Raw genomic sequence first — 24140 nt, 5'->3', positions numbered from 1 at the left:
TTAAAATGGCGCTCTATAGGAGAAAGCCCTGCCTCCAGCTGTTTGCTTAGAAACTCTAGGGACAATTAGGAGGCCTGCGTCTTGTGACCATAGCGTACGTGTAGGTATGTACGGCAGGACCAAATCGGAAAGATAGGTAGGAGCAAGCCCATGTAATGCTTTGTAGGTTAGCAGTAAAACCTTGAAATTAGCCCTTGCCTAAACAGGAAGCCAGTGTAGGGAGGCTAGCACTGGAGTAATATGACCATTTTTTGGTTCTAGTCAGGATTCTAGCAGCCGTATTTAGCACTAACTGAAGTTTATTTAGTGCTTTATCCGGGTAGCCGGAAAGTAGAGCATTGCAGTAGTCCAACCAAGAAGTAACAAAAGCATGGATACATTTTTCTGCATAATTTTTGGACAGAAAGTTTCTTATTTTCGCAATGTTACGTAGATGGAAAAAAGCTGTCCTTGAAACAGTCTTGATATGTTCTTCAAAAGAGAGATCAGGGTCCAGAGTAACGCCGAGGTCCTTCACAGTTTTATTTGAGATGACTGTACAACCATCAAGATTAATTGTCAGATTCAACAGAAGATCTCTTTGTTTCTTGGGACCTAGAACAAGCATCTCTGTTTTGTCCGAGTTTAAAAGTAGAAAGTTTGCAGCCATCCACTTCCTTATGTCTGAAACGCAGGCTTCCAGCGAGGACAATTTTGGGGCTTCACCATGTTTCATCGAAATGTACAGCTGTGTGTCGTCCGCATAGTAGTGAAAGTTAACATTATGTTTTCGAATGACATCCCCAAGAGGTAAAATATATAGTGAAAACAATAGTGGTCCTTAAACAGAACCTTGAGGAACACCGAAATTTACAGTTGATTTGTCAGAGGACAAACCATTCACAGAGACAAACTGATATCTTTCCGACAGATAAGATCTAAACCAGGCCAGAACTTGTCCATGTAGACCAATTTGGGTTTCCAATCTCTCCAAAAGAATGTGGTGATCGATGGTATCAAAAGCAGCACTAAGATCTAGGAGCACGGGGACTGATGCAGAGCCTCGGTCTGACGTCATTAAAAGGTCATTTACCACCTTCACAAGTGCAGTCTCAGTGCTATGATGGGGTCTAAAACCAGACTGAAGCGTTTCATATACATTGTTTGTCTTCAGGAAGGCAGTGAGTTGCTGCGCAACAGCTTTTTCAAAAAGTTTTGAGAGGAATGGAAGATTCGATATAGGCTGATAGTTTTTTATATTTTCTAGGTCAAAGTTTGGCTTTTTCAAGAGAGGCTTTATTACTGCCTGTCTTGAACTAGTGGTTTGCTCATTACCAGATATACTACATCCATAACTAGTGGTTTCCTCATTACCAGATATACTACATCCATAACTAGTGGTTTCCTCATTACCAGATATACTACATACATAACTAGTGGTTTCCTCATTACCAGATATACTACATCCATAACTAGTGGTTTCCTCATTAGCAGTTATACTACATCCATAACTAGTGGTTTCCTCATTACCAGATATACTACATCCATAACTAGTGGTTTCCTCATTAGAATGGAGGAGTTTCTACTACCAAATTGCATGTGCATCACTGCAATTTTAGCAAACACAGAAAGGGGCCTATATTGGAGGCCAAAAGTCGTCTGGCACACTGCTTAGGTCTTGACTGTCTTGTCAAATGTTGTACAACTTCATGGGTACTCTCTGGTCATCCCTTTTTACCTCAAATAAACAGTGGATTTCTGCTGTTGTGTGCATTTAACCATCTGTATGACTTTGTTGTTCACACAGGAGAGAGACGGGACTATCGTGGATCCTCTGGGGAGCCTCAACAACCTCATGATGCTGACGAGGCAGAGAAGAGTCTCTCCAGATCAGAACTCCTCAAGAAACACCTGCAGAGACCCACAGGGAAGAAATCTTACTTCTGCTCTGACTGTGGGAAAAGATTAAACTCCTCAGTAAAACTTAAAATACATCAAAGAATTCACACTGAAGAGAAACCTTTTGGCTGTACTCAATGTGGAAAGAGTTATGCCCTGTCAGGTAGCCTGATATCACATCAGAGAACACACACAGGAGAGAAACCTTTTAGCTGTAATCAATGTGGAAGGAGTTATGCCCTGTCAGGTAGCCTGATATCACATCAGAGAACACACACAAGAGAGACACCTTTTAGCTGTACTCAGTGTGGGAAGAGTTTTGTTCATTCTAGCTTTCTGAAGAGACACCAGATAACACACACAGGAGAGAAAGCTTTTAGCTGTAATCAATGTGGAAGGAGTTATAGAAAGTCAGCTAGCCTGAAATCACATCAGAGAACACACACAGGAGAGAAACCTTTTAGCTGTACTCAATGTGGGAAGAGTTTTTTTCGTTCTAGCCATCTGAATAGACATCAGAAAACACACACAGGAGAGAAACCTTTTGGCTGTAATCAATGTGGAAAGAGTTTTACCCAGTCAAGAAGCCTGATATCACATCAGAGAACACACACAAGAGAGAAATGAGAGAAACCATATAGCTGTACTCAATGTTGGAAGAGTTTTATTTCATCTAGACAGCTGAAGATACACCATAGAACACACACAGGAGAGAATACTTTTAGCTGTGATCAATGTGGGAAGGGGTTTGTTAGTTCTAGTGGTCTGAAGGTACACCATAGAACACACAGGAGAGAAACCTCATAGCTGTGATCAATGTGGGAAGAGATACTCTGATAAACAATCTCTGATCAAACATCAGAAAATACATGGAGTTGTTTCATGATATCAATGAATTAATGTCACAATGTAGAATGTTTTAACATTGTAGAAGGAGTATTTTAATGATGTCACAATGTAGAACCCTAAATGTTTGTCCCCTGTTCTATTGATTTCAGCATGATATGGATATTAGCCTCAGGGGGAAAATCCAGGCTCTGAAATTGAAGAGTTACTATTTATGTGATTCAACAAAAAGTGACTAACACAAAAAGAGTTGTGTTACACTTACCAAGTTGGTGACCCACTGGAATCAAAATGCAACACTTCAAAATGTAGCTAGCTGTTTTCTACAAGTTGTCCTCTAACCAGGGATGTACACATTATTCCCAGATTCCGTGTGGTTTTGGAGCTGTTTTAACAGGACGTGCAACTTCATCTCCCTCCTGTCACACAATTGATTTTAGCGATGAGTTATGACAAATAAGTGTTGTGTTCCTTTGTTTAGCGACCCCTAAATTTAAATGCATCGCTCCAAAATGTGGCTGACTGTCTTCTGCAGGTTGTCCTCTAACCAGTGAGGTAAAATATATCTCCCATTTCCATGTGTTTTTTTGTTGTGTTAGTTTCAACATCACGTACAACCTGATTTCCCCCCTTAATCGATATCAATGATTTATTGCTACTTGTCAAAACAACAGCGTTTCTGGTGCTTGTGCAGTTTATAAGGTGCTTGTTTAAGTAATATGATTATTGTGGCAGATGTTTGTGTATATAGCACATGTTATGTTTAGGTTTTCAATTTATCACAAACTGTTTATGCATATTGGTTATTGATTTAGACACGTTAAAACTGTGTTTTGACATTGGGGATATCCCACCTAGCAACATGTCATTGAAAAGCTGTTGAAAATAACACTATGCAACCAAATATTTCATATTTACATTTCATGTAACATTTAGTAATGATATTTATTTATGCAACCAACTGACAATTTTTTGGTACAATTATATTGACATTGTTGCCCTGCTTTTAGAATATCAGGGTTCATTCTAACATGGGTAGGCAGTCAAAAAGTGTTGTGTTTTGCGTTTAGCCAGTGCGTTGCCATGGATCACAATTTATTTTGACGGCTTTTCCGTATTGGAGATGAGTTTTGTTTGGGCTCGTTCCAAGGAGACGAGAGTTCTAGAAGCTAGTGGGTTTTAGGAAGACGAGAGTTCTAGAAGCTAGTGGGGGAAAAATATAAGGTTCTAGAAATATGTTTCTTCGTGTTTTTAATTGTTGACATCCTGTAGACACCATGTTTATATTGGTGAAGGTGAAGCATTGTTGTTGATTATAATGTGAAATGGAAGTTGTTTTCTGTTGATGGTGAGCAAACTTCTAAAGTGTTATTCTTTGGTTTTTCCTTTTTATGTTTTGAGGTTGGACTTTAGCACGTATAGCGCGTTAGCACGTCTAGCGCGTTAGCGCGTCTAGCTCGTTAGCGCGTCTAGCTCGTTAGCACGTCTAGCTCGTTAGCACGTCTAGCTCGTTAGCCCGTCTAGCTCGTTAGCCCGTCTAGCTCGTTAGCACGTAGGACGCACTGATTGGTGTCACCTCGTTAGTCAGTATGTGTTACACCTGTGCTGGCTTGTCCATCTCGTTAGTGGGAAGGTGTTTCACCTGAGCTGGTCCAGGTTCTATTTAAGAGTGTCTGGCCCAGTGCTCCAGTTGTCTTGATACATGTGGAGAGTCAACACCTTTAGTTGCTCTACCTTTTTGGTTTGCTTCCTGTCTTTAAGTTTGGTGTGGGTTTTTCTTTTGTTTGCCTCTTCTTGGGCAGATTTAGTGGGTCTCATGGTGGGTGTCTTTTAGGTCCCGGTTGTTGTTACTAGTCAACTTTCAGTGGACACTGAGAGCACAATTGTTATTATACTTTTATTGCATCAAATGGTTGTTTTATGCAACAGAATAGAGGGTTCTTAGAACTATTGTGTCTGTGTTCTACTGAGGATGGGCCTCTGGGAGAAAACACTGACAGGAGATTTACAATGTCTTTTGGGTGATAAAACCTAAAGAGACTGCATTCCAGAACATGAGTTAATGTTTCTGTTCTATATGGTACCAGGGAGAGATGACCCCAGGGCCAGACCCTGGTCTCTACACAAAGAGTACTGTTTTTACAGCAGATACTGTCTGCTGAGAATTATAGGTATCTTTCATACAAATCTTAACCTTGTGACCCGTTCTATACATCTGTTGTTGGTCATGTAGGTTAAAAGGGGTGTGTCTTGGCTGTAAAAGACCTTTGTACTTTTGTCTCGTGGTTCTCAACGAATCATCTGGTGGTGATTCATCTCTCAACGAATCATCTGGGGGTGATTCATCTCTCAACGAATCATCTAGGGGTGATTCATCTCTCAATGAATCATCTGGGGGTGATTCATCTCTCAATGAATCATCTGGGGGTGATTCATCTCTCAATGAATCATCTGGGGGTGATTCATCTCTCAATGAATCATCATTATCGTAGGGCACTCAATTGATTGACTTTATTTGTGTGTTGTATTGACCTGCTCCCTTATAAATGAATAAAGATTTAGTTTAAGAATAACTCTGACTTGTGTGATAAGTTTGTCTCATTGGATATTAAAGAAATTAACCACCACATTTGGCGACGGGGATGTGAATCTTCACTTGGTGACCGCTCCTGATGACCTGGATAAATGACCTGACTCCTGACGACCTGGGTAAATGACCTGGCTCCTGCCGACCTGGGTAAATGACCTGACTCCTGACGACCTGGGTAAATGACCTGGCTCCTGCCGACCTGGGTAAATGGTGCACGAGGGATCCCTCTAACTTGGGATCTCAGGGAGACCACACTTCAGGAACGGAGCAGATGAACCCACCTTTGATCTGAGAGGCAGCGAGCCGAGTGGATACCATCAGTATAGTATATATAGTGGATACCATCAGTATAGTATATATAGTGGATACCATCAGTATAGTATATATAGTGGATACCATCAGTATAGTATATATAGTGGATACCATCAGTATAGTATATATAGTGGATACCATCAGTATAGTATATATAGTGGATACCACATCTCCAACGTAGTTTAAAAAGGAAGAGGTGAGCGAAAGACGCAAAGTGGAGTTTTTAGAAAATCCTTGTAGGCTCTGAGTGTGTATTCCTGTGTGGAGGTGTAAACAGGGCCCAGTCAGTAGAATCTGAGGCTGAGTCAGCTATCTGTGCAAACTGGATGAAAACTAGAATCTGTGTTTACTAGTTAAGACCATTTATGATATAGTATAAGATAGTAAGGTGCACCTGTAATTGTTTTAAACCTGGACCCCATTTTAGAAGTATTGAAAGATGTAAATGTATTTGATTCATTATCCTAGGAACTAACTATGAGATACAAATTAGAAAATATTCCTGCAGGTTAAAATATTGTTGAAAAACAACTCATTGATTAGGTATGTTTGTGAATAGCACTGTGTGACTGTGATATGAGAGTTGTGTGACTGAGTCTTAATCTGATGTTTGGATAATAACATAGAGATCTATAGTTCCTCCTAGAGATCTGTAGTTCCTCACAGAGATCTATAGTTCCTCCTAGAGGTCTATAGTTCCTCCTAGAGATCTATAGTTCCTCCTAGAGGTCTATAGTTCCTCCTAGAGATCTATAGTTCCTCACAGAGATCTATAGATCCTCCTAGAGATCTATAGTTCCTCCTAGAGATCTATAGTTCCTCCTATAGATATATAGTTCCTCCTAGAGATCTATATTTCCTCCTAGAGATCTATAGTTCCTCACAGAGATCTGTAGTTCCTCTCAGAGATCTGGACTGCCAAAATAGCAGGATGATGTCCTCACCCCTGCCTCGCCTCTCTACCTCTGATAGTCCTTGAATTATCTTTTTGTCTATATCCATTCCATGGACTTGATTCATTTCTGAGAAGATAATTTGCACACATTTGTATGCTAATAGATTTCCGTTTGTATTGACTGCTATGTAGGTTAAATGTACACTTCAAATGCAGCTGTCCTACAACATATCTGTACCTTATTGATCCCAATTGCATTGTGTCCATGTTCTGTCCTATAAGAATTTCAAAGGAAGAGAAAATGTGTCAAAGAATAGTCTTACAAGCATTAAAAAATATATATTAAATAAATATTGAAAGATAAATGTCATCGACATACAATGTCATGTAAAATAGAAGAACATATTGGAGAAAGCACTAGCCAATACAGTACTGCCATACAGTAACAGTACTGCCATACAGCCCTAATATCACATTTCAAGATATCTTTGTACACAAATTGTTCAATATTTTATCAGGCTGACTTGAAAGATTATACGCAACATTTTGCTGCGTGGCAATACTGTGTTTGGATTCTGAAGGGCATTTATACAAGAGAGGTAGTCTAGACACTGTATTAATACCATGATGCATTTGAATCCCATCTACAGCTACCATCTAAGATATTAATTTCCCTCCACAAGGGGGCGGACATGTAACGTTTCCAAAATGGGATAGTATTGTACATGTAACGTCTCCAAAATGGGATAGTATTGTACATGTAACGTTTCCAAAATGGGATAGTATTGTCCATGTAACGTCTCCAAAATGGGATAGTATTGTCCATGTAACGTTTCCAAAATGGGATAGTATTGTACATGTAACGTTTCCAAAATGGGATAGTATTGTACATGTAACGTTTCCAAAATGGGATAGTATTGTACATGTAACGTTATGCCCCCTTGTGAGTGTTAGGGTTTGACCAACTATTTGTTTGCATAACCTATATAATATAACAAAGAAGCTATGCTATAATATTAAGTTTATACTCTATATGATAAGAGCATACTGCTGTGTGAGAGGAAGGGGCTCATGGGATGTTGAGTCATATGGAAAGAATGCAGATGCTGTAAATCAGGGATATGGAAGAGCTTGTTAAAAGATAAGGGCAGGATATGGGTGAAATGTATATGCAGAGGGGTGTCGGGGTTTTAGAGAACTGTGCATTGTGCAGTCACAAGATAAATCGACTGCCAAAGATAATAACTACGCCCGGCAACAGGAGGCGTCTCGAGGTTGGGACCAACCTGCACGCCAACGATAGGATGACTAAGTTTAAACCACTCTCATCCTCCCTCTGACAGGCCAGCAGTGAGCGGGAACTATCTCTGTCAGAGTATTTAATGAAAAGCAAAGGATGTGAAACTCAGTTCTCTGTTTTGCCCTGCGAGGTGTTACAGGGAGCCCGTATATACGAACCACCTATTTACCCTTCAAGTGTTTGCATTAATTAAAGTACAAAGAAATCAGAAGTTACTATGTGCTGACTATTTTGTTCTGATACCAGATTCGAATTGACGCGACCTAACATGGTGACCCCGACGTGATCTGGTAAAGGGACTTCGCTGAGTATTGATCAGCCAATTGGACATCGCTATCGTGGAACGGTGTGCTTCACAAAGAGTCCGGACAACTAAAAACAGGTAAGCAGACACCTATTGTTATAATAACTAAAGATCTGCATATTGGCTTTAACCACATTCATTTTGTGAAGCACCTGTTCGATGTAAGTGAACCAAATTAAGAATTATTATGAGTAGATAAGAAATATTATAGAGTCATAATTGTGAGTTCCAATTCCAATTTGTAAGTCGCTCTGGATAAGAGCGTCTGCTAAATGACTTAAGGTATAAACCAAACGTTTTGATGGCTTGTTTAGTTTAAATTGAAGAGACAGTTACCGAAATCTAATGAATTATAATGAGCGGATAGGTTTGAAGGGAGTAGTATTAAGTTGTAGTAAGTATTTTATAAATTTTGCGATTTACATGTTACATTTAAGGTCATAGACATTTCATAAGTGTGAAGCCGAACGAGAGATACAGTTGTAACATTGGTATTAATCTTGCGATAGAGGAAAGGCAGAACGCTGTTTGAAAATAGGTAATATTTTATTCCTATGAGTATGTGGCTGGAAGCGATTCTGGTCTGAATAACGGAATCGTAAAAGTTTTGTGATAAATTCTGGTTATTGAGTCGTGGTATTGATTGTTTAGTAACACCGGTGAATTGAACATTGCATGGAAAAATATCAAGTCATTAAAGTGAATTAAAGGTGGAGTTCATTTTATTTTTACAGGGACGGTGCACATTAAACACAGTTGTGTATAATGGCAGGGTATTCCTAGCAAACAGAATGGGCTGGTTTGCAGACAAACTGAAGGGGCTTTAAGGTTTTAAGCAATCTTGGGTTAAATTAGTCAAGTAGTACGTTAAAATATGGGGTTTCATAGATTGAAGTAAAATATTGTATCCAAGGGTAGCGCATGTTCAATTAAGTTTAAAACTAATGATTGGGGGGAGTACAATGGAATTATAAGTATCATTAGGTTTTATTGTAGTCAACGTTTGGGTTTTTGAATCGGTGTAGTAGGATGAAATGCTGACCAAGTGGTTGTATTTTCTGGAAAAAGGAGCGTTTCAAATTCCTAGGGACAGGATATCTTAAAGGGGTATACACACACATGGAATCTTAGAAGTTATACACCCATGGAATCGTTTAAGTTTTATTTTCTGAGTTTTAATTAAACACGTGAAATTCTTTTGATAGGGAATGTCCTGGGAACCTGGGATACAAAATGTAGATAAAGTTCTTAGCTTTCATTTGTCTAATGTAGTAAGAAACACGGTTCTGAAAAGGGGTTATGACTTTTGACCCCTCTAGTGGCTTCCCTGTGTGGTCTGATCAGCCACATTGAAAAGCCATTTGGATGGTGAATTTAAGGTCATTTGTGATACTGACTTTAAGGAAATTTGTAGAACTGATAATTATGATGGAGTTAAAGTTCTTAGACACAATTGATAATTTGAACCAATGAGAAGACAGAATGACGATAAGGGTACAATAATTTTTCTTTGTGGAGTAGTTTAGATTAATAATTTTGATCTGATTATGTTATGTGAATATCGTTTGATAATTAGGGGTACTTTTTACATGATCTAGATACGTTTATTTTCCCTTAGGAAGTCAGCTGTGGTTGTATTCAGTGGAAGAGATTTAACACAACAAGGCTGTGGAATTAATATAATAGTATTATTATATTTTGTTGTTGAATAAGTTTAATAATGGTAGACTTATGTCAAGTATTAGGATATATTCTAAGCCAACGGACCAGCATAGTTCAATTATAAACAGGTGAGGACAGAAATAATACTGGGACAGACAGAAAATACATAATAAGAATAGAAGATAGGAAGAGAATTTAATTTGGGTTGCTTAGTTAGGATATTAATTCACGGAGAGACTATCGGCTCCATTTGGCATGTATTTTAGTTTAGATTTTAAGTTTATGTTTGGTAAATTCGCTAAGAAGAGATATGACTGTTTACACAGACAAGCACATAGGCATTTAAAATTATACAAAGCAGCACAGATAAATCTTAAATAAGACACTTGACAGAGAATTGTTACAGGGTAGCTAAGGATGAATGCCCCAGGGAGAATTGGACATGTGGAAAATGAAAGGGGGCAATCCTACAAGAGAAGGGCTGACATAAGGATAATTTGTTTAGATAGGCAGCAATATTGATACATGGCTTGAGCCATGTATAAATAGGGGGAGTATGGTAGAGCAGGTGATAGAACAGGTTAGGATAAACAAGGATAATTACTTAAACAAAATTTTTTTTGTAGAATATCCATTCCAACATTTGGAAATGGACTTAGTGAACTATTCCGATTTGAGGGGAAGAAGGGGTGTTTAACAATAATAGATAAATATAGCAAATGGGTAGAAGCGTTCCCAACTTACTTGGTGGACATGATTATGGTAACTAAAAAATGAGGTCAAGATATTATCCCTAGAGTTGGTTTACTGGGATCTCTTTAAATGATGGATGACAGTTTAGCTAATCAGGTAGAGCCTATAGAATGCCAGAGTTAGAGATACCAGAACAGGTAGACATAGAAGTTGAAGTAATACTAACAGACACATGAGAAGACTGTTTGTTAACCAAACCCGTATGTCCAAGATTTTGTGTCCAACAGGTGAATTACAGGAGAAGGTGATTCACTCAATTCAACTAGGAGACTGGGTGGGTGTGGATCCAGTCCCTGAGGAGAAAAGACTGGAAGCAGCCCCGTTGGGAAGGCCCATACCAGGTGCTGTTAAACCACTGCCTTTGCCATTAGAAAAGCTGAGAGAGTCACTTGGGTCCACGTTATCCACTGCAAGAAGGTATGTACACATATGAGCACTGCTGATCACACACACAGAGTTAGGAGAAGAACCGAGTACCAACAGGGTCCGGGGGTTACCTCCTTAACGAAGATTTCCTATCCCGACCGTTCATCACTGTGTGTGCTCCTAGAGGTGTGAGTATGGGGTGGTACCTAGCAGATCGACTAAGGGCAGGAGAGGGTTAGCGGTTTTTGGGAAGAGTAGAGACTCTGAGCTGCATCATAGTCTAATCTTTCTGATACATTCAGATCCACCACCTTCCGGTACTAATCATATGACACCGTTGTCATTTATAAGAATGAAAATATAAACTATATAATACACTGATGAGTGACATACAGAATAAGGAATCAAAGAAGATCAAGATGTAGAATTTAAGGTAAACATTAAACAATTTCCTGGGAAAGAAGACAACTGTACAGGAATTGGGGTTGGCCAGATTGAAGTACTCAGCCAACCCACCTCGGTTCACCTTAACTCCTGATGAGTACCAGTGTTATAGATACAAGAATGGCACCGAGAACTCATATGATTTTAATGGCTGAAAGTAATCGTTAATGTGACTGAATTTGGTTTGAAAGATGAATAGAAAATTCTTAACCTCACAGCACCTATATTTGATGAAGGGTGGGCTAGTACCAGCAAAGGACGCATACGACAGAAATGACCACAAAGGGTGGTTAGGAACTTGCGCCCTGGGGTTATTGGTCCAACCAGTTCGAGTTAGTCATCAGAGGCCAGTTATAGGAGGCTAAACAAGGCACAGGAGTTTTGACCAGGATGGGATTAGCTTTGTCTAGATGGATGCTATTGGCGTCCTAAGGGAAGTTCCAGATAAATACAAAGCTATGAATCAAATATGTGAAGGCTTTAACACTACATTATTTTGGTGGTTGACAATAAATAAAAATGTGGATGAGATTAATGACATCTTTTATAATCAACAGAGATTCATGAATGAAAACGGGGATGCAGTAAAGAGGTTCTCTGACCAATTATCCGCCACCTCCCTCATGACCATGACCTGGTAAAATAGACTGACTCTCGATATGTTACTGGCAAAAGAGGATGGTGTAGGTAGAATGATTAGGTTCATTGCTGTACGTACATTTCTGATAATATAGCTCATGTTTGGGAAATGGAAAAAGGTTGTAATCACTGTGTTGTGGGCTGCTTTCACCTGTATGACTGTGTTGATATTATGTGGTTGTTGTTTGGTCCCTTGTGCGAGAGGTCTCATTTCCAGGGCTCTGGAGAGATCGATGACGGAGCAGATGGTGAGATACGGACCGATTCCAAGTTCAGACCAGTGGGATGACAAATACCTACCGCCGAGCCTGGTGGAGGATTCATTCAATTATGAGGAGCCCATGATAAGATGCGACCATCTTTAGAGTTTCCTGAATTAGTTTGATTTTGTGTGAAATTTCTGAATCCAATAAAAATAGATGTGTTATAATGTATGTGAAATACTTAGCCAATCGGGTGGATGTAATGAAAGGTTTGACTAAAAGATTTCACTCAGAAACCTTATAACCTGTTGAAATGTATTGGAAATACAGCTATAATAATGGGTTAAAAACTATATTCCAATACTGTGTGAGTAAGACACTGTTACCAGAATGAGCAGGGCAGAGTTGATAAGACGACCTTGGGAAAGGAACAGGAGAAGAAGCCTCCCTAAGTTAGGGAGAGTAACAACGGCCTGGGAACGGCTAGTGGGCAGGAGATTAGAAGACAGGTGGCAAGGTTGATAAGGAATGTATGTGTACTGTGGGAAAAATACAGCCGCCTAAAGCTGGGTTGAGTTCTTTACTGATGTGTGTGTAACAGAGATTTGTTAACTATACTCGCACTGCACTGACAGGTATGGCTGAGCAACTAGAGGCTACCGCTAGAACCGCTAGACGAAATAGATTGGAGTTGGATATGATATTGGCTAATAATGGGGGGTGTATAAAACGTTTGGTGAACAATGCTGTACTTTTATCCCTAATAACACCAGCCCTGATGGTAGCATTACCAAAGCCCTACTGGGACTTGACAAGCTATCTGCTGAAATGAAGGGTGTAGCGGGGGTATACGAGGGGAATTGGCTGAATACCTTTTTTGGTAAGTACACATCTATGGTGGTTACTGGATTTCTGACCCTAGTGCTTGTGTTCCTATTATTGTTGTGTTGTGTTGCCTGTATAATCCCTTGCTTGAGAAAATATCTTACAGAAGTTGTCAGAGCAACGGGAATGATGTCTTTGATGGTAGTGACCCCAGTGGATACTGAATCAACCTCTGGGCAAAAGACGGGTCTGTCTGAGGACGATCCTTGGTTTGCTGTTGGGGAAGTGGTTGAATAAAGCTTATCCAAAATGTTCTCATATGTATTGAATGTAGTGGCAGGTGGATGTGAAGGTTTTAAGTTCTGGGACAAAGAGTCTGTCCCATACATGTTAGGTGTAGCCACTGTCGCAAAAAGGTCTTCTTTTTATACGTTTTTTTTTTTTTTTTATAATAATGTTCTGAATTTATCCTGTGTACTATTTGTCTTTCCTTATGTGAAGGTTTGAAGTTCCTGGGTGGCTGGTAGTCAACCTAGTACAAGTTAGGTGTAGCCGGAAGGACTTGAGGGTTTATAACTAATCATCTAATCATTAAATCGAAAATTTACTATTGTGTTGAGTGACACCCTAGGGGGTGTCAAAAGGGGGAATCTCAAAATTGCCCTGAAATTTTAAGAACTTATGTAATCACACCTATCAGGTGTGAAAAGGGGGATTGTTAGGTTTTAACCAACTATTTGTTTGCATAACCAATATAATACATCTATTTAAACCTATATAATAAAATTAGTTGTGGTGCATAACTTATGAATACTAATGCTAAACATAAGAGGTTTATATTTTATTAACATAGATTGAGCGACATATAACAGACATGACTAACTGGAGGGTTGCTGACTAGTAGTGTAGGCTGAGTAGACTCGTGACACACACACACACACAATGCCTGGTTGTGGGGCCGCTCAAGGACAGGTGTACGGGAGGGGCTGGTAGAATGGAAGCAGAAACTGTCCTAACTGTAGCATAAAAACAGGCACTGTCCTTGGGTGTCTGACTCTCGGGTACACACATGAAGATAAGCTAGAAGACAACTATGCCTGGCAACAAAGATGCGTCTAGAGGCTGGGACCAGCCTGCACGCCAACGATAGGATGAGTAAGTTTAAACCACGCTCATCCTCCCTCTGACAGGCCAGCAGTGAGCTGGAACTATCTCTGTCAGAGTATTTAATGAAGAACTTATGATGTAATTTGCAGTTCTCTGTTTGCCCTGCGAGGTGTTACAGTGAACCCATATATACGGAATTTGCATTTGCATTAACTGCTGAATAAATATTAACATAATATGAAGATTAATTGACTCTTTGTTCCTATATCAGATTTGAACACATGCAGCCTTAACAGCAGCCTTAACCAACATTTAAAATGGTTAAGGTAGGGGTTAAGGTTAGGGTTTAGGGTAGAGATGTCCCAAGGATCCCAGATAGCATTGACCATTGTGCATTCTTCTGTCTCTTTTACATAGCAGGTGATGAGTTCTGACTTCTGAACTTGAAAATATTAAATATCCTTATTATGTGAAATTGAATGAAACAATAATGTATGTTGATGCTAATATGATGTACAATATTCCATGATGTTTCTATATGATAACAATAGAGTAATATATTTAATATGTCATATACTATTTTTTAACAGTTTCACTAATTCATTTTAATTAACTTAATCATTATGACACACCCCTCTCTATTGTCATTGGTTGCACTAATTGCACTGTTTGTCTACATAACCTGGTTGAAGTATTCATGACATCACCCTGAGGAAGGCACAGTGATACTGAAACGTTGGTAAATACCCAATAAATTGCTGGGAGTTTATACATGGAGTGTGCAACTTTATTTTGATAGTTTATAGTTTATTCGCCATTAGTCAGGACCTCCTCACAAACTATTCTTCTGGGTGTGCGCCAGCTCATGTTTTTTAAAGGTAGGTAACAACACATCCGCCACACTGACCCTCAACACAGGGGCCCCTCAGGGGTGCGTGCTCAGCCCCCTCCTGTACTCCCTGTTCACTCATGACTGCACAGCCAGGCACGACTCCAACACCATCATTAAGTTTGCCGATGCCACAACAGTGGTAGGCCTGATCACCAACAACGATGGGACAGCCTATAAGGAGGTCAGAGACCTGGCCGTGTGGTACCAGGAAAACAACCTCTCCCTCAACGTGATCAAGACAAAGGATATGATTGTGGACTACAGGAAAAGGAAGACAGCACGCCCCCATTCTCATCGACGGGGCTGTAGTGGAGCAGGTTGAGAAGTTCAAGTTCCCTGGTGTCCACATCACTAACAAACTATCATGGTCCAAACACACCAAGACAGTCGTGAAGAGGGCACAACAAAACCTATTCCTCCTCAGGAGACTGAAAAGACTTAGCATGGGTCCTCAGATCCTCAAAAGGTTCTACAGCTGCACCATCGAGAGCATCCTGACTGGTTGCATCCCTGCCTGGTATGGCAACTGCTCTGCCTCCGACCGCAAGGTACTACAGAGGGTAGTGAGTACAGCCCAGTACATCACTGGGGCCAAGCTTCCTGCCATCCAGGACCTCTATACCAGGCGGTGTCAGAGGAAGGCCCCCCCCCCCCCCCACTCTCTGTTATCATCTATGCATAGTCACTTTAATAACTCTACCTACATGTACATATTCACCGTCTCACCTCATACTGTATTGGAGCAGCAGCAGCTGACTACCCAGTTCACCATCAGTTCACCGTCTCACCACATACTGTATTGGAGCAGCAGCAGCTGACTACCCAGTTCACCATCAGTTCACCGTCTCACCTCATACTGTATTGGAGCAGCAGCAGCTGACTGCCCGGTTCAACACCAGTTCACCGTCTCACCTCATACTGTATTGGAGCAGCAGCAGCTGACTGCCCAGTTCAACATCAGTTCACCGTCTCACCTCATACTGTATTGGAGCAGCAGCAGCTGACTTGATCGTTGATACTAATCATCATGTTTGAATCTGAGAGTAAATAGAGCCGACTACACTCTAAAAATGAAGGGTTCAACTGGAGTTGTTCTCAGATCCCCTAAGAACCGTAGGGTTCTTGGTCAATGAAAAACAGCCCCAAAAGGTTCTTCAAAGAACTTGTTAGAAGGTGGGTTCATCGAGGAACCTCCGTTGTTGCTGGACTTCTTCCGGGAACTTCGCAATTACAACTGAAAACGATGGTGACAAGTTTGGATGCGACAACAGTTAAAAAGGTTAAGTTGGGTTGATGTTTGGCTCTGAATATGTCTCGAAATAATGTATTATAATAAAATAACATACTAATAATGAATAACGAAGACAATGATAGTTTTCTGTGAATATCTTCCATAACGTTACTATAGTTAATTAACGTTAATATTAGAAAGCCGGGTTTGACCGTCGGCGTTGTATGAGCTACAGTACAGTACCGTTAGCTAGCTAGCTAACGTTATGTCCTAACTAGGCACAACTAGGTTTGGATTATTTCCTCAACTATATTCTTTCCCATATATTGTATATCGTTTCCATAAAGACAACATGGCTTTACACTCATTAACGTAAGTTTCCAATCTGGAGCAGTTCTCATTTTTGTGATAATGAACTAGCTAACGTTATCTTCGCTAACTAACTAACTAACTAAGGACGGTGACCTGTCCAGACGAGATGTTACAACGAACTGAATCGTCAATGGAGGTCTTCCTCTTTATATAGCCTGCTACAGCATGCAATACTATTAACTCACAAGGGGGCATAACGTTACATGTACAATACTATCCCATTTTGGAAACATTACATGTACAATACTATCCCATTGTGGAAACGTTACATGTACAATACTATCCCATTTTGGAAACGTTACATGTACAATACTATCCCATTTTGGAAACGTTACATGGACAATACTATCCCATTGTGGAAACGTTACATGTACAATACTATCCCATTTTGGAAACGTTACATGTACAATACTATCCCATTTTGGAAACGTTACATGGACAATACTATCCCATTTTGGAAACGTTACATGTCCGCCCCCTTGTGGAGGGAAATTAATATCTTAGATGGTAGCTGTAGATGGGATTCAAATGCATAATGGTATTAATACAGTGTCTAGACTACCTCTTTTGTATAAATGCCCTTCAGAATCCAAACACAGTATTGCCACGCAGCAAAATGTTGCGTATAATCTTTCAAGTCAGCCTGATAAAATATTGAACAATTTGTGTACAAAGATATCTTGAAATGTGATATTAGGGCTGTATGGCAGTACTGTTACTGTATGGCAGTACTGTATTGGCTAGTGCTTTCTCCAATATGTTCTTCTATTTTATATTATATTATTTGTCGATGCCTATAATCTTTCAATATTTATTTAATATATATATATATATATTAATGCTTGTAAGACTATTCTTTGACACATTTTCTCTTCCTTTGAAACTCTTATAGGACAGAACATGGACACAATGCAATTGGGATCAAGAAGAAGGTACAGATATGTTGTAGGACAGCTGCATTTGAAGTGTACATTTAACCTACATAGCAGTCAATACAAACATAGAACATCACCCAAAACACACAAAACAAACACTCCCTGCCACGCCACAATAACAAATAACCCCTTTTACTGGTCAGGACGTGACAGTACCCCCCCCCCCCCCCCCCCCCCCCAAAGGTGCAGACCCTGAAATGCACCTCAAACTAAAAAAAACCACAAAAACAACCCCAAACCTAAAGGGAGGAAAGGGAGGGTGGCCACCGTCAAGGACGGTTCCTGTGCTACACCCCCCCATCCCAATCCTCCCCCCACGGATGTGGCTCTTGGCGTAGCTCCCGTTCCGTAGACTCTAGGCTGGGGAGCGTCGCTGCAGACACCTGGCTGGGGAGCATCTCTGCCGGCTCCGGACTGTAGGCCGTCTCTGCCGGCTCCGGACTGTAGGCCGTCTCTGCCGGCTCCGGACTGTAGGCCGTCTCTGCCGGCTCCGGACTGTAGGCCGTCTCTGCAGGCTCCGGACTGTAGGCCGTCTCTGCAGGCTCCGGACTGTAAACTGTCGCCGGAAGCTCCGGGCGGGGAACTGTTGCCGGAAGCTCCGAACAGGGAACTATCGCCGGAAGCTCTGGACGGGGAACTGTCGCCGGAAGCTCTGGACGGGGAACTGTCGCCGGAAGCTCTGGATGGGGAATGCGCACTGGAGGCCTGATGCGTGGGGCTGGCTTTGGAGGCGCCAGACTAGTAACACGCACCACAGGGCTAGTGCGAGGAGCAGAAACAGGACGTACTGGACTGAGCAGGCGCACTGGAGGCCTGATGCGTGGGAATGGCATTGGAGGCGCCAGACTAGTGACACGCACCTCAGGGCTAGTGCGAGGAGCAGGAACAGGACGTACTGGGCTATGGAGGCGTACTGGCGACACAGTGCGTAACTGGGCTGTGCTGGGGAATGATGGCTGCCGTGCGTAGAGCAGGCGCAGGGTAGGCTGGACCTAGGAGACGCACTGGTGGCCAGATGTGCTGCGCCAGCGCACTTCTCCCTGGCTGAGTGCCAACTCTAGCACGGCAATGCTGAGGAGCCCGTATCGACCGCACCGGGCTATAGCTGCGCACTGGCGACACAGTGCGTAACTCAGCATAACAGGGTGCCTGCTTGATCCGTCGCTCCCATAATAAGCACGAGGAGTTGGCTCAGGTCTCCAACCTGACTTACCCCAACTCCCTGTGTGCCCCCCCCCCCCCCCCCATTTTTTGGGGGGGGCTGCCTCTCAGGCTCCTGTAGCTCCCTTAATTTGTCCTCCCAGAATCATCGTTCCTCCTTCCATGTCGATCCTTCTCCCCGGTGCTCCAGTCCACGCTGCTTGGTCTTCTTGTGGTGGGTGGTTCTGTAACGGCCGTCGAAGGGAGTAGACCAAGGCGCAGCGGGTTGAGTGCTCATATTTAAATATTTATTCGAACATTTAAACAAAACAAGAAAAACGACAGCCAAACAGTTCTGTCAGGTACACTAAACACTAAACAGAAAATAACCACCCACAAAACACAATGAGAAAAACCCCTACTTAAATATGGTCTCTAATCAGAGGCAACGAGATTCAGCTGCCTCCAATTAGAGACCAACCCCAAATAGTTCCAACATAGACAACCTAGATTAAACATAGAAATAGAATAACATAGAACATCACCCAAAACCCCCAAAACACACAAAACAAACACCCCCTGCCACGCCCTGACCAAACTACAATAACAAATAACCCCTTTTACTGGTCAGGACGTGACAATACACACTAAAGCTGAAGAAATCTGTATTTAGCATCAAGTCTACAATATTGTTAGTTTACCTATGATTCATCTTTAATGTTGTTTTTATTGTACATCATTAGTTGTATTTTTTAAATGTCATGTCATGTATTCCCCTGTGGCTCAGTTGGTAGAGGATGGTGTTTGCAATGCCAGGGTTGTGGGTTTGATTCCCACGGGGGGCCAGTACAACAACAACAAAAATGCATGAAATGAAATGTATGCATTCACTACTGTAAGTCGCTCTGGATAAGAGCGTCTGCTAAATAACTCAAATGTAAAATGTAAAAAAAATGTCATGAAAAGCACTATACAAAGTAAATGTATTATGTATTATGGTCTGACATGCCTGCAGAAATGTTGCAATTTTGTAATGTGTTTTGTTTGGTAAATTGTTTTGTTAATATGAATTTACATTTGTGGTGCCACTAAATAAACAATGAATTATTTAAATCAATACTGTCAATATTGCTATTATTAATATTAAAATATGTTTTTATAATGGAGGGAGGGTGGACAGGGAGTTTAAAAAATGAACCCCAAAAGGTTCTTTGAGGAACCATGATAAGGGGTTCTTCAAAGAACTTAGAGGTTCCCACAAAAGGTTCTTCAAATAACTTTTAGGGGTTCCCCCACAGTTTCAATTTGAAGAACCCCTACAGGATACTCCAGGAACCTTTACTTTTTAGAGTGTATATTGATAAAAGTCACCTTGTCCGAGAGACATTTACATAGTTATACACAGCCCAAATTGGGATGATTATTTTAGGGCGAAATAGCGGCCACAACAGACAGACCTGATATCGACCATAATTCAACATCCTTGGACGTCACGTGCTGAGTAGGTATGACCAAAGTTATTCTATTTGTCTACACTTGTAGTACATTTTTACACTATAATAAATGTTTATGATGCCACATCATCCGTTTTCAAAGGGAGTCGTTGGTTTTTAGTGGCAGTCGCTTTTGAGCTTTTTGTCTGAAAGTATTTTCTCAACTGCGATACCAACTCCAGTCAGCAGATGGCGATGTGCGTCTTTCAGGTGATTCTGCCACTGTGACGTATAATCTAGTGGACAGGACGCTTGTTCAGCATCAACAGCTAGTCAGCCACCTTGGTTCACTCTAACTTTATGGAAAAAGGTTTATTCAATAAATCTAGCAACTCCTCTCATACTGGGAAGAACCCCCCCCCCACAGGCCTTAAGGGCAGTTTTATTTCAAATGTAGTACCTGGATGGAGAAAATCCAATTAGCGTTTTATAGTTACATCGTTAGGGTAACTTAACCTAAAGTGGACACACTCCCATCAGTTTCTGAGACAACTGCCCAGACTTTGTAGACAGTTTAATAATGCTTAAAACTCATCTTTATCAAATGATCCATTAAAGATACCAACTCAAAACCTACGTTCGTCTACATATGGATTGTTTAAATTGAATCTAATTATATTCCCAGTATTACTTCATCAAATCTCTAGTAATCATTATACACGCATACAATTCATCATATTTTCATATATTCACAGAATCCATATAAAACGTAAGAAATTCTCAGGTACTCACAACAACCATTCCATTTGCTTTTTCAAGGACTCTCCAAACATACTCCCAGCAGAACAAAAAATTAACTTTTGTTTCCCGAACAATGACCATGGGATCCTCAACGGTTCTCTAACCTCCCAGAGACCACGGCAAAATCAAGCCTCCCAGGAACTATAGACCTTCCGCTGCTTTCTAAAATATCATCCCGCTTATTATCCACATTTCAATCATCTGATTAAGCATATTTCTATGTTACTATCCAAACGTCAGATTAAGACTCATATCACAGTCACACAACTCTCATATCAGTCACACAACTCCCATATCACAGTCACACAACTCTCATATCACAGTCACACAACTCTCATATCACAGTCACACAACTCTCATATCACAGTCACAACTCTCATATCACAGTCACACAACTCTCATACCAGTCACACAACTCTATCACAGTCACACAACTCTCATATCACAGTCACACAATGCTATTCCCAAACATACCTAATCAATTAGTTGTTTTTCAACAATATTTTAACCTGCAGGAATATTTTCACATTTCTATCTCATGGTTAGTTCCTAGGATAATGTAAGTCATACATTTACATCTCTCAATACTTCTAAAATGGGGTCCAGGTTTAAAACAATTACAGGTGCACCTTACTATCTTATACTATATCATAAATGGTCTTAACTAGTAAACACAGATTCTAGTTTTCATCCAGTTCACACCTCCACACAGGAATACACACTCAGAGCCTACGAGGATTTTCTAAAATCTCCACTTTGCGTGTTTCGCTCACCTCATTCTTTTTTAAAAATTAGGTTTGAGTTGTGGTATCCACTCAGATCAAAGGTGGGTTCATCTGCTCCGTTCCCGAAGTCTCCCTGAGATCCCAAGTTAGAGGGATCCCTCGTGCACCATTTACCCAGGTCATCAGGAGTCAGGTCATTTACCCAGGTCGTCAGGAGTCAGGTCATTTATCCAGGTCATCAGGAGCCAGGTAATTTACCCAGGTCGTCAGGAGCCAGGTCATTTACCCAGGTCATCAGGAGTCAGGTCATTTACCCAGGTCGTCAGGAGTCAGGTCATTTACCCAGGTCATCAGGAGTCAGGTCATTTACCCAGGTCGTCAGGTCATTTACCCAGGTCGTCAGGAGTCAGGTCATTTACCCAGGTCATCAGGAGTCAGGTCATTTACCCAGGTCGTCAGGTCATTTACCCAGGTCATCAGGAGCCAGGTCATTTACCCAGGTCATCAGGAGCCAGGTCATTTACCCAGGTCGTCAGGAGCCAGGTCATTTACCCAGGTCATCAGGAGCCAGGTCATTTACCCAGGTCATCAGGTCATTTACCCAGGTCATCAGGAGCCAGGTCATTTACCCAGGTCGTCAGGAGTCAGGTCCTTTACCCAGGTCGTCAGGAGTCAGGTCAAGATTCACATCCCCATCGCCAAATGTGGAGGTTAATTTCTTTAATATCAATTGAGGAAACAAACTTATCACACAAGTCAGCGTTATTCTAAAACTAAATCTTTATTCACTTATTAATACGGGAGCAGGTCAATACAACACACATATAAAGTGAATCAATTGAGTGTTCTACGAAAATGATGGCTGGTCGACAAATCACCCCCAGATGATTCGTTGAGAGATGAATCACCCCCAGATGATTCGTTGAGAGATGAATCACCCCCAGATGATTCGTTGAGAGCCACGATACAAAAGTACAAAGGTCTTTTACAGCCAAGATACACCCCTTTCAACCTACATGACCAACAACAGATGTATAGAACGGGTCACAAGGTTAAGATTTGTATGAAAGATACTTATAATTCTCAGCAGACAGTATCTGCTGTAAAAACAGTACTCTTTATGTAGAGACCAGGGTCTGGCCCTGAGGTCATCTCTCCCTGGTACCATATAGAACAGAAACATTAACTCATGTTCTGGAATGCAGTCTCTTTAGGTTTTATCACCCAAAAGACATTGTAAATCTCCTGTCAGTGTTTTCTCCCAGAGGCCCATCCTCAGTAAAACACACAGACACAATAGTTCTAAGAACCCTCTATTCTGTTGCATAAAACAACCATTTGATGCAATAAAAGTATTATAACATAATGTTGCAGTTTTGCTCTCAGTGTCCACTGAAAGTTGACTAGTAACAACAACTCGGACCTAAAAGACACCCACCATGAGACCCACTAAATCTGCCCAAGAAGAGTAAAACAAAATAAAAACCCACACCAAACTTAAAAACAGGAAGCAAACCAAAAAGGTGGAGCAACTAAAGGTGTTGACTCTCCACATGTATCAAGACAACTGGAGCACTGGGCCAGACACTCTTAAATAGAACCTGGACCAGCTCAGGTGAAACACCTTCCTACCAACGAGATGGACAAGCCAGCACAGGTGTAACACATACTGACTAACGAGGTGACACCAATCAGTGCGCCCAACGAGCTAGACGTGCTAGACGTGCTAACGAGCTAGACGGGCTAACGGGCTAGACGTGCTAGACGTGCTAACGAGCTAGACGGGCTAACGGGCTAGACATGCTAACGAGCTAGACGTGCTAAAGTCCAACCTCAAAACATAAATGTAAAAACCAAAGCCTGTAACACCTTAAGACAACAAATATATCCTATATTTCTTTTGGACAAGTTTGCTCACCACCAACAGAAAACAACTTACTTTCCCAATATAATCAACCACAATGATTCACCTTCACCAATATAAACATGGTGTCTACTGGCTGTCAACAATTAAAAACAAGAAAAAAACACGTATTTCTAAATAATAATATACAATAGGATTATTTGTTTCTCCTTTTTCTTTCTATAGAATCCTAAATCCCACTAGCTTCTAGAACACTCGTCTTCCTACAACTCACTAGCTTCTAGAACACTCATCTTCCTAAAACTCACTAGATTCTAGAACTCTCCTCTTCCTAAAACTCACTAGATTCTAGAACTCTCATCTTCCTAAAACCCACTAGCTTCTAGAACTCTCGTCCCCTTGGAACGAGCCCAAACAAAACTCATCTCCAATACGGAAAAACGTGCAGTCAAAATAAATTCTGATCCATGGCAACGCACTGCCTAAACACAAAACACAAATCTTATATCCATTTGGGGGGAAATCAGGTTGAACCTGCTCCTGAAACTAACACAACAAAACACATGGAAATGGAGATATATTTTACCTCACTGGTTAGAGGACAACCTGCAGAAGACAGTCAG

Source organism: Salmo salar, unplaced genomic scaffold (genome assembly GCF_965601325.2).
Source record: "Salmo salar unplaced genomic scaffold, fSalSal1 ptg000136l, whole genome shotgun sequence".
Classification (NCBI taxonomy): Eukaryota; Metazoa; Chordata; class Actinopteri; order Salmoniformes; family Salmonidae; genus Salmo; species Salmo salar.
Note: the sequence above shows the minus strand (reverse complement) of the source record.